General features: G+C 39.3%; 1 long non-coding RNA gene across 1 annotated transcript; it reads right to left on the reverse strand.

Annotated features, from left to right (window-relative positions):
- Positions 1 to 675: 675 nt before the first annotated feature.
- LOC125007725 lies at positions 676 to 3,615 on the reverse strand. Its single transcript, XR_007112782.1, has 2 exons — positions 2,891 to 3,615; positions 676 to 1,908 (listed from the first exon to the last, which is right to left on the reverse strand). It is a non-coding gene; the product is annotated as an uncharacterized LOC125007725 (long non-coding RNA).
- Between the last annotated feature and the right edge of the window lie 9,474 nt (positions 3,616 to 13,089).

Here is a 13,089-nt window from a genome sequence, read left to right on the forward strand (position 1 = left end):
TGTGTCTCATCACATGTTCACTGAACTACTGATAGTCTGAAGATTAAAGGGTGGGGCAACAACCAATATCCTTAACATGACTCCTAAAATTGAGAGTAAAACACAAGCACAGCTTTCATAGGTGCAACGTCCCACTTAATGTCTGAAACAAAGACACAGGGTTTCCTTTAGGCTTTTTGCTCATGCGCTCAACGTGTTTTTCTTTCTTCCTTGTTTTTGACAGAAGTTATGCTTCCGTTATTGAGCTGCATGTATAATAGTCTGCTACCACCATTTATCTATAGGTCTGCTCTCTGTTACCTCTCTCAGTTAAAAAGCTTTGCGCCTTACTGCACTGCTGTCTGTGGTGTAACACTACGATGAACCAGTAGAGGGACAAACTCCTTCTCAGCTGCTGGTGAAGTTACTCAACAATATGTAAACATGATGTGAATAGGAACCTTAACTGTACACACAGTATGAGCTTGCTCGCCTCATTCTTTCTTAATTATTTGTAGCTTGACAAATCACATGATGTGAGACCAGAGGAACCTCAGATTGTATCAGTGTAGACTTCTGGTCTAAGAAGGGATTTTTCGTAGCCACCTTCACAACCTACTTTGTTCTTTGCTTAGACCTAAAACTGAGCTTTGATACATCATGTTGATAGTCAGCAAAGAAAGCACAGAAACGTCATGTTTTTAAAAAGATTTTTTAATATTGTTTCCAAATAGTATGATCCACTCTGGTCCATAAAAATTATATCATATTATTGATAAAGACATAAAAATGCCAATTCAAACCAATCAAATATTTCATGCTAGGTCATAAGAGTGGCACTAAAGCACAAAAAAACTCATGGCTCGTTCAATATCCTCCCTGGATGATGATCTATTTAACATAAAAGGGATCTGCTGAAGGTGGAAAGGGCTGCTGCTCCCCAGAATGTCATGATGTTGTTTTTGAACATCTTGAACGACTGCAGGTGTAATATGAGTCCTGACTGTTTTATTTGCATGTGCCTTAAAGTTCTCTTCAACTCTTTTTTCCCAAATGTTAGTAAGAGGATGACGTACTGAAAGTAAATTAAACTTGACCAGATCAATAATTTCCTTGGCTCTGTCCATATGTTTTTCATATGTTGCGAGAACATCTTTGATGTCAAGGTTTAGGGATTTCACAGCGGAAGTGATCTGTTTTAGTAATTCCTTTCGCTTTGATCTATCAACCTGTGTAATCATGCTATAGGCGTCTTTATACATATTTTTACCCTTTTGTTTGGGTTTCAGTTTGAAGGGAATTTGTTTGCATCTTGTAAAATATGCAGGGAAAATATTCTTTAGATTGGCGATGCATTTTAGAGGAAAATACTGCGTAAACGGCACATAAGTATGAATTCCGTACTCTTTCAGCCATTTGTAAGACTGATCTGCCAGTTTTTCCATGCAGCCATTTTTTTCTAAACATGGACTATTGTACGTGTAAATTATAAGGGCATGTACTTTGGTCCCATTATTCTTCAGAAAGACATTGCTTTCTTCAATTAATAATTGCTCAGAGTGAAATTTTGATTTATCTTCCTTTGTAGCTTCCTTCATGGCTTCGAAATCTGGCCGAATCTCACTGATTATTTTGAATTTGCCTCTTTCCATTATCGCAATTGCACATCCATATTGGTAATGGTGGGAATCTGACTTAGGCCAATCTTGTGGATTTAATTCTCCTGCAAGAGTAATAATATGTTCTGAGTTTGCATTTGTTATTTTTGGAGTTCTTAGAAAATCTATAAACTCTTCAGTTTTTCTTTGTATTTGACCAAGCTGACGTTGATCTACATGTAACTTCTGAGAGCTACGCAGAGAGACACATGTTACTGAAGGGGCTCTTCCAAGAGCCAAGAGATGATCATCCTTCTTCTGGTCAATATACCTGAAGAAATAAGAAAGTTCATTTGAATTTATTCTCCAGATATAAAATATTTTAAAAATATTTATATGGGTTTTATTATTTATTGTTCTGTGTGAAGCACTTGCCTTTTTGTATGAAAAGGGGTATATAAATGAAGTTTGATTTGATTTTGATTTGATTTTATATAATAATGTGTTATAATGTGTTATGAAGCTTACAAATGGTGGTAGCTAAACTATATCAGATTCATAAACTGGATTTGATTTCCAAATACAGATCTTCATTCAATCTACATTTTAAAATGTGCTTTATTTGAATAAATTAACAACAGTTATCATTGTTTCAAGTCAGTATATGAAACCTGTACTGTTAACATGATAATGTGTTATGAAATGTATATACAAATGGTGGTAACTGGGTCTTCTGTATGATACTCACTTGGTCTGTCCTCTGCAGTTGATGCATTTAAAGTTGATGTCCAAGATGAAACAGTAGTTATTTAAAGTGGGGGAATAAATTCTTCTTGAACTGTATTTGACTCCAAACCTGGATGGGAAGAATTTGGGAAGTGTATGCAGCAATTAAAATTAAATAATAAGTAAAGCAGACATAATGTAAGTAAACTATATCAGATTCATAGACTAGATTTGATTTCAAAATACAGATCTTCATTAAATCTACATTTTAAATGTGCTATTTGAATAAATTATAAATTAAAATATAACAGTTATTATTGTATAAGTCATAAATGAAACCTGTGCTGTAACCCCTCGAGAGCAAATAATCTGCATTGTTATTGAACTTTGTATGTGTGAATGTGTGTGCGTACATGCATGGATCTATATGTGGGGTTGAGAGGGGCTGGTTTTTATCATTGTTTTATGCTTTTATGTGTGTGAAGCACTTGATTTTGGTATGAAAAATTATATATAAATGAAGTTTGATTTGATTTTGGTTTGATTTAACATGATAACGTGCTGTGAAGCTTCTGTATGATACTCACATAGTCTGTCCTCTGCAGTTGATGCATTTAAAGATGTCCAAAATGGAATGGCAGACATCTAAAATGGAGGAATAAAATGTTCTTGTATAGAATTTGGTTCCAATCCTGAATGGGAAGAAATTGCCTCCTGGGTAATGTAGTTTGGGGGATGTTATCCTGTCCAAAGGAAAAGGTACAGACCACTTGTGAGTAAAGTCCCAGTATGAGAGAATAACATTTAACTCTGTATACTGGATCGTACTGGTGTAAATAAAACACTAACATTAAATACATCCTGATTTATTATGATCTCATAAGACTTTACTAAAGACAACTGATAGATTTGATTAACTCACGACCGAATTCTTCAATCAAATTTACTCTACTCTGATTCATGGGAGTTTCTGATGTGACCACAGTTTTTGATTTCTTACCAAATATAAATGTAAGGGGAGCTGGTTGAAGGCAGGTCTTCCAGAGCTTGGTGTCTACTTCTTCCAGACTTAGTGAAGAAAACAATTCATGCAAGATAATATATTACAAAATGATTGTGTCTCAGAAGTAGGTTTAGTTTAAATATCTGACAGTGTCTAACATAAATAAAGAAGTTACCTGTATGATCGGATGCAACAGACAAAAATGAGATCAGATTAACAATAAAACATACAAATGCATACCATACTAACAATCATACAAAGCTACACACAATACAGCATGGATCTATAAAAACAGGAAGAATAATTGTTTGACTCACCAGACTTTGCCTCCCCCAGCTCCACGAGGGTAGGCAAAGCTGCCTTTTTAAGATTATATAATTTATATCAGTTATAATAATATTGGTATCCATAATGTATAAAGTATATTAACTGTAATAATAATAAATTTAGTCCGTTGAATCAGTAGAGTCAATTCAGTCCTTTATAGTCCTTTGTAAGATAGTTTTGATAGTAAATGTTTCTGTATTAATAGATAGACAGCTTTGCCTACCCTAAGGTGAATCTTAGCGGACTGCCTTTATATATACAACATGGCATCATTCTCTTGGCCAATCATTTTGAAAGCCTGTTCATTATTTTCCTTGTGGTAGCCACACCTCCAGAGCTTCATTGGTGCTCCACAGATTCAACATGTTGATTAAAGTGCACATTCAAATGTACTGGTATAAAGTTTGGTGTGGATGGTTGAAAAAGTTGAAGCTTACTTTCTATTGCCAGCTTGCACTGAAAAGAAATTCTAGTTTGTAGCATTCGGCTGATGTTACCTAGAGCACAAGTCATTATGTGTATGCGACTTCCTGTGCTACATGCTGCCTTTAATTAGAATGAGATTTATCGTGTTCTAGCATAGACTTTATTAAGATGTGTTCTAATAATTGACTAATTGACTTTACTGCTGTTCCATGAGCATTGTGTTAACTAGTTACTGATCACAGGACAGTAACAATAAGGACGTCTCAGAGACGATAGATGAAGAGTCCTGTCAGTCACTGCAGCAAACTAGCAGCTGTTCATCAAGTGTGTGGAAATTTACTGTGACATGCAGAATATGTAAGTCAGTCCCAGGAGAAGTCCAGAGGAAAATTAAAAAAGAAGCCAAAAGGAGGAGAGGAGAACTGAATGACAAAAACAAGGTATTTATTTACTAAATACAAAAAAAGGGTAACTCAAAGTGAGTCTTCTACAACAGAGGCTGATCACAAATTAAAGTCAACAAACGACGAGCACAAAACCAAAAACTGAAGCAGGCTCACATACTGCTGAAATGAAAAGGCCACCAAAACTCTAAAATGTAAGGCAACTTTCTGCAATAGATTTTCAAGTTTTGTAGAAAAAAATCTTAAAAAACTTATCCCAAAATCTAAAGTTTTTAAGAAAACTACATATAATTCTGCCAACTAATTATTCTATTGTTCAGATAACCTTGCTTTGTTTTTTTAAAAAGAACTTAAAAATTTCTGTCACATTTGCAACAATAAAAGTTGTGCAAACTAGTTATGTTTTTTTTCAGCTAAGGTTATTCAAGTTCAATCTTAAACCTCACAGTAAAACTGTCAAACACACAAAACAATGATGTGACACCTGACACACTGGCTTTTGAGTGAGACTGCTAAAAGTATAATGGACAAAATTGACAGAAAGCACCTGGCATTAATTCAAATTTAGAACAAAGAAGCAGGTTTACCCTGAGACAATTATGCTGATTTTGAAGGGGAAAGGGAACTGCAGTTTAACAATTGCATACTTCTTTGGATATAAACAGAGAATATAATAGAACAGAATATAATAGAACAGAATAGAATAGAACAGAATGCTCTTTATTGTTATACAGTGTATAACGAGATTGGAGAGCTTCTCCTTTACAGTGCACACGCAAAGTATATACAAAATAGCGACTTAGACAGACTGGATCCATGAGGCAAATTACTTCGTCACAGTAGTTTCGTTGCACACACTCTTAAAACCACAAGAAAGATAAAACAATATTAGATTAAAATAAACATAAGTATTATCTATTAAAATAAAATGTAATGAACAATGTAATCAAAAAAAATTACAGACTTAGCATTATGAACAAATATACAAAAGTAGTTGTCAAAACAGTGTCCAAGGTGATGTGGTTGTTTGGCCAGTTGCATAGCAACAGCAGCAGGGATTGTGTCGCATGGTGTTTCCTTGTCCTTGAGGGACGGATGTAAATGCCAACAGAGTGTGTCGGACCATAGATTCCCAGGTATGAACCAGGTCTCCAAAGCACTTCTCATGACACACTCTCTCTGGGTCCCATCAAGTACACAAAGTCCATCTGTCTTACTGCCAAAGACCTCACCTTCCCCGTAAATACAGACCTCCTTCTCCGCTCCTCCACCTCCAACTCCACCCCAGCATCCTCAGCACTTCTCCTGAAGTTCAGCGGGGCAAATTGGTTACAATGTTCAAAAGCTAGACTATAAACAATAAAGCAGAGTTTTAACAAATATTGAAAAACACTTGCATCCAATATTGTGCACTAGAAATATTTTACTTAAGATTTAGGTTCAATGCCTAATCTCAAACGTTTGTTTGAAATGTTGTGCTCTGCAGTACACGCTGATTGACAGTCAAATCTTTTGAATTTTCAAAGCATCACACAATCACCCCTTCAAATACAGCTGTGCCAGATAAAACTCTTCCAAACTACAGGGAAAAATTCTCATCTTTTATACCTAAAAAAAATAGTTTTTTTTTTAAGAAAAATGTTAAAGAACAAAGATAAGCTTCTAAATGTAGTTCTTATGAGAGAATGAGCTTGGTTTTCAAGCTTCTGACACGTTGTGTGCATCTGATAGAATGTTGCATAAACCTCAAGTGACTGTGAGTGTGTGTTTTTGTTTACATGGAGGGAAAGGAATGATTTAGTCCAAAATGTGATCTAGTAAGGTTTAATTTTAGCCCACCAAGTGTTTTAAAAGTCTACACACACACAGACACACAGTGTCTCAGAAGATCCTCTTAACTAGAGTTGATACATGGCTGTACAAGTACACACACGCACGCCCCATACCCATGCACACACTACACAGGCACAAACACACTTACACTCATATACACACTAAAAGTTGTCAACAAGACATGGCAGGACACTGAGGCTTGAGGCAAGGAGCACACTACCTTTGGGGGGGCCTGTCCACGCATAGAGTGGTCCCAGTCCCTTGACCATAGGGGAGCCGCCACAAAAATCACCCCAACCTGGGTAGAGAGATGGGCCGACCATCTACATGCGGAGTGCCCAACCACCCATGTACAACCCAAGCATGAACATGGTAAAGATGGTAAATGGTTAAAGACAAAGATAATCTCAAGCTTTCTATTTGAAGGCAGCATTTCACAGCAGATATTTTAACAGGTTGCAGTAGAGAAAGCCGAGATTAGATCGGTTCATTCTACTAAGGGGAGGTAAGGCTGTTCTACATGTTGTTCTCACCACCATGACTTAATGAGACACGTTAATGAAACTTGCTTTACCTGTGCTTTTCCTGCAATGCAGTGTATGAATGGAGAACAGGGTGCTCATTTTGATAACTGAAATTGGACTTCATTTTTTACTAGTTCCAAATACAAACTTAGACTTAGACTTAGACTAACTTTATTGTCATTTTGTATGCACAAGGGGTACACAGAACGAAATTTTGTTGCATATGGCTCAGGACAATGTAATAAAAATTGCAAATAAAATAAGATAAAAATACAATATAAAGTGCAGCAGCAATGTAGATGTAAGGATGGCATGTATCATAGTGCAAAAAAAATTAAAAATGTTTAACAATGCAAAATATCAGTGCAAAATGACAGTAAAAAAGAAAGAATGTTCAGTTATGTACATGTACAGTGTGGAGTAGAGACCAGTTAAGAGTACAAGTCCAGTGAAGAGTTCAACAGTTCAACAGTCTGATGGCAAGAGTCAAAAAGCTGTTGTAGAACCTGGCGGACCTGCAGAACCTCTTTCCAGAGGGCAGCAGGGAGAACAGTCCATGGTGGTGAGGGGTCACTGACGATGTTACGGGCATGGGACATGCAGCGCTGTGATGAGATGTCCCGATGATCCTCTCCGCTGTCCTCACCACTCTCCTCGCGTTCTTGCAGTCGGAGGCACTGCAGCCTCCACACCGAACAAGAGAGGCAGCCAGTCAGAATGCTCTCTATGGTGCTTCTGTAGAATGTCTTGAGGATGGGCAGGGGCAGGAGGGCTCTCCTCATCCTACCCAGGAAGTACAAGCGCTCTGTGCCCTCTTGACCAGTGACGTGATGTACACAGACCTGGTGAGGTCGTCTGTGATGTGCGCCCCCAGGAATTTGGTGCTGCTGACCACCTCCACAGCTGAGCTGTTGATAAGCAGTGGAGCCTGGCTGGGCCAGTTCTTCCTGAAGTCGCCGATTATCTCCTTCATCTTGTCCACATTCAGGATCAGGCTATTGTCTCTGCACCAGCCCACCAGCTGCTCCTCCTCCTGCTCTGTAGTCCAGGTTGTTGTCGTCTCTGATGAGACCCACCACCGCTGTGTTGTCCACAAACTTCACAATGTGATTGGTGGCGAACCTGGGGACGCAGTCATGTGTCATCAGAATGAACAGCAAAGGGATCAGGATGCAGCCCTGAGAGGAACCTGTGCTGAGGGTGATGATGTTGGAGGTGTGCTGTCCGACCCGCACCGACTGAGGTCTGTTGGTGAGGAAGTCTGGCGGCCAGTTGCTCAGGGGGGTGCTGAAGCCCAGGTGTCCCAGTTTTCCTACCAGATGCTGTGGGGTGATCATGTTGAACGCTGAACTGAAGTCCAGGAACAGCATCCGCACATGGGTGTTCTTCTCCTCCAGGTGTGCCAGGCTCAGGTGAAGAGCGGAGGAGATGGCATCCTCAGTGGAGCAGTTCCGCCTGTGGGCAAACTGGATTGGGACGAATGTGGAGGGGAGTCTGGAGACGATGTATTCTTTTACCAACCTTTCAAAGCACTTGATCATGATGGGAGTCGGTGCAACAAGCTGGTAATCGTTGAGTGGGGTGACTTGAGGTTTCTTCAGCACCGGAATGATGGAGGCTGTCTTGAAACATGCTGGCACTGTGGCTTGGTCCAGCGAGGTGTTAAAAATGTCTGTTAGAACACCAGCCAGCTGACCTGCACATTCCTTGAATATCCGCCCAGGTATGTTGTCGGGGCCTGGGGCCTTCCGTGGGTTGACTTTTATCAGTCGTCAACGCATCAGCTTTGTCAAGGCAGAGTGCCTCCTCTTCCTGGTGGGGAACAGCTTTCTTTGCAGTAGTACTGTTTAGTGCCTCCAACCTCCCAAAAAAGTTATTGAATCCATTAAGGAAGTCAGCATCAACTTCACCCACTGGGTGAGAGGGTCAATTGTAGTCTGTAATCACCCATATACCTTGCCACATATCATATCATATCATCTCTGATCAGCGGGCGCTTGTATGCAGGAATTAGCATTACAGATAAGTGGTGAGGTTGGGGCGGGGGGGCTGCTCTGAATGCGTCTTTGATGTTGGTGTAGGCCAAGTCTAGAGTATTCTCTCCCCTAGCTGGAAAATCCACATATTGGTTGAAGTGAGAGAGAACAGTCTTCATGTACACGGCCCACTCCCTCAGGATTTACCACTGAGTGTGCTGCTGGGAGCGAACCTATGTTCCCCAGATCCCTAGCTCTGTCCCTAACCCTAACCCTTTTTTTAAAAAATGTTCCCCGGTCACTTAAAAAAGGGGGAACACAGGACCCAAGGAACATAGGGATGATCCCGCGCTGGTCCTGTCGGTGCGGAATGTAGCAAGCCCCTCCAGGTTAATGGTGTTGTCCGGTATTGATGAGCTGAGCCATGTCTCTGTCAGAATGAGAGCGCAGTAGTTTCTATTCTAGACTTCCTCTTTGAAGAAAGTTCCAGTTGCAGATGATCTATGTTGTTATCCAGTGAGCAGACGTTGGAGAGGAAGATGGATGGAAGCAGTGATTTGTAGGGGTTAGCTTTTAGCATAGCTATTAGCCCACCTTCACTGCTGCGCTTCTGCCGCTGGTCACACTACCTTCACTTGCTCCTTCTTCGGCTTGTGCTGCTAGGCGAGTCCGCTGCCCCGTGGGCTGCTGGGTCTTGCCCTCGTAGCGCTCCGAAGCTACGTACACTCCAGAGTAGTCGTAGTTATTTTCCAAAAACACCTGATGACCATAACTCCAGCAGGCGCTGGCGATTATATGCTAACGTACTGAGTGGATGCACTGTTGCTATTGTGCTAGGCGGTGCATTTAGCTCAAATGCTCACAAGTTGTTGAGAGCCCATGCAGCCGCAGCTGTACAGAGCGCTGCCATCTTGATTTTTTCAAAGGGGTCTTCAGCATCATAATGCTACTCCAATTTTTTTTAATAGTTATTTAGTAGAAAGTTGTTGTTCAAAGGCGCGCTTTACCCGGACTCAGACACAGTGTCGGCTTAAAGTGAAAAAAAGACACACATGGGTTTGTTTACAATGCTGGCCCGCTTGTCAAAAAATACAATGTGAAACCGAAACAAGTTTTTTTTAAAAGGTCCGGATCAAAGCAAGTGAACTATCGGACTTTCCTGGTGTGAATATGCCCTAAGTCTTTGTTTTGCATTGGTTCTTGTCTTTGTTTTTTTTTTGAATATTCAAATCCCTCCTTGATTTCCATGGTCAAGCACTCAGACGTGTGTACTTGTTAAAAGTTTGTTTATTAAGTGCATGTGTGTGAATTGACATCAGCGTTGTCCACCCGGTGAGAATGAGAGCTGGTCTACAAACTCCTCTCTGGATGCTGAGGTGTTTATTCACACTCGTTGCTCGTAACATGTCACAAGTCACCTTTAAGCCGCAGAGTAAGTGGCTTAGATGAGACTGGCTGTGCTGTATCTGGCACAGTTGGATGACAGAACACGCCGAGGTGTATCCAGGAGCAGTCCAAACATAACATGTCATACCCAACCTGCAGCTTCTACGGGCATAGTGTAGTGGTTAGTGACACGGACTGGACATGGCCCCGGGTTCTGAACATGGCCCGGGTTTGAATACCACTAGGGGCACTTCAGTTCACAAGCTGGTGATCGTGAGAGAATAATGTCCAGCCCTGTTAGTCACATGTGGACTGTGGCGTTAAGATGCCAATGGAGGATGACCATGACCATGAAAAGGATCAAGCAGCTGAAAACGATGGTGGGGCATGACCAAATGAGGAAAGAGTCCCGGTCACTCTATACACCAGGTGCAGCTAGGGAAGGGCTGCAGACTCGCTCCTCCTGCACTACCTCCCCTCGACCACCAGCTCATTACGTGGGCTGCTCAGGCATTGGAAATAGAAATGCCAGTAGGGATAGGCTGTAGGGCCTGCCACTTTGATGATGATGGCGCGAGTCTCCCACACCCCTTTCAGTACCGCGATTTGGAGGAGCAGGTACTCAGGCAGTTTGAAAAGCCAGCTGAAGCCCATCGCTGGTCAGGAATATGTAGGCGACTGGCTTGTGTGCATGGTGGGGAGAGAATTGGCTGTGGCTCACCTCCTCCCATGGATCAGGCTCTAGGGGCCTTGGTATCCCCAACCAAATTGGTCTTGGGGAAGCCAAGCTGCTCAAGCAGGAATACCAAGATGATGGATGCTATGCTCACCAGAATGCAGAGGGTAGTGGCAATCCAAGGAAGAATTAACATTCATGATGTGCACATTAACATGGATGTAAAGTTTAACACTACAAGCACACTTAGGGGAAATGAACTATAGCAACAAACAACTCTTATATAACTTATATAACTTAAACGTACAACTCTTATATATGAAGGAAAAGCATTTTGACTATTACAAGCAGAGCAAACGTTAGCTAACCAAATATACATGAAAATGATTTTTCACACTGACTCTCACTGAGGAAGAGCACATTTATATTCAGTGTTAATTAGTAGACTAGTCTATAGACTATTATATATTAACTTTTGGTTCTGATCTCATTTTTCTTGCTAGTGTCTACATCATCTAATCATGCAGGTAAGGTGTTTTATTTCAATTATTCTTATTATTTCGCTGAAGTCGTTTTTTATCAATATGTATAAATGTATGGTATGTATTTCTATGTTTCATTGTTAATTTGATCTCAAGTGTCTGTACCTCCTGAGCAAACAGGTCTCTTTCCTTATGGTACAAACTGTCAGATATTTAAACTAATGATTAAGTCTACTCCTGAGATGCAATCATTTTGCAATATATTGTTTTATTATTATTAATTATTATTAACTGTTTTCCTCACTTCAGTCGGAAAGAAAAGCTCTAGAAGGAACTGCTCCAGAAGAGATGCCTTTAACCAGCTCCCCCTCTGACAGGTAAGAAATCAAAAGCTGTGGTCACATCAGCAACTCCCATGAATCTGTTGTGAAATGTTGTGAAATCAGTATTATCTTCTTGTATAGTTTATATACTATAATTTACTATATATACTTTAATATGGACTATTTAACATATTGTTATTTCATACAGATATTCCAGTTTCTCTGGTGACCATCCCTACACAGAAGTTGTCATCCACAATAAAACACTGTAAGTATTAAAAAGACAATCTGTCTGTAGGCTTTTAGGCTGTGTCAGCTAAAAGGGTTTGATATTATATTGGTGACTTTAAGAAATGTGAAAGTCATGACAAATCCACGCTGGAAAATATTTTCACTAAAATCGCTAATTAGTTGTGTGTATAGAGGCCCTGGATGTAGCATCGAGACATTCACAAACAGAATGGAAGAAATGTTCTTTTCCCCACAATTACTAAGCCAAGCAGAATAACACCACACTATGCTACACTAATTCATTATATATTCACCAACAATATAGAAAAAAAATACAGTTTGTGGATTGTTAATAAATGACATCAGTGATCATTTGCCTGTGTTTACAATATATGAATGTATTATAAATAAAACAATAGGTGATAATAAAACTAAATATAGACGAATGAGAACATAAGTAACTATAGGTGGATTTAAGAAGAAACTACCAACACAAAACTTGGAAGAAGTGTATAAAGAGGACAATATTAATAGTGCGTATAACATATTTATCAATATCATCATCAACTCATTATCAATGTATTTATATCACTATATAGTAAGAATTGTCCAGTAAAAGATGTAAACAAGAGGCAAAAATATATAGATAAACCATGGATCACTAGAGGTCTTCAAAATGCCTGAAAAACAAAAGAACTCGCTATATAAAGATTTAATAAAATATAGAAGTAAAAAATATAATTAGAAATAAATCAAATAATATAAGCTACCCTAAGCTCTTTATTGATAAGGACAAAACTATCGAGAACATGAATGATATAGTTAGTGGGTTTAACAATTTCTTTGTCAATGTAGAACATAGACGAGAATCCAAGCTCTATCTTTCTAACAGTAGTAGAGGAGAGAGAAATTCTTGATATCATGAGCAGTTGTAAAAATAAAATGTCTATGGATTGTAATGGAGTTGATATGACTTCAATGAAAAAATAAATAAATAAAAATTAAAGGAATAGTAAACCCACTAACCTATATCTTCAACTTATCGTTCAAATTTGGTTCCTTTCCATCCAATATGAAAACAGCTAAAGTTATCGCACTGTATAAATCTGGAGATAAACAGCCCTACCATGGTTTTCAAAAAGATTAGAGAAACTTTTTGTTGACAGACTGGACAAAGTTATTGAAAAGCACAAAC

Source organism: Mugil cephalus, chromosome 5 (assembly GCF_022458985.1).
Source record: "Mugil cephalus isolate CIBA_MC_2020 chromosome 5, CIBA_Mcephalus_1.1, whole genome shotgun sequence".
In the NCBI taxonomy this organism is placed as follows: domain Eukaryota; kingdom Metazoa; phylum Chordata; class Actinopteri; order Mugiliformes; family Mugilidae; genus Mugil; species Mugil cephalus.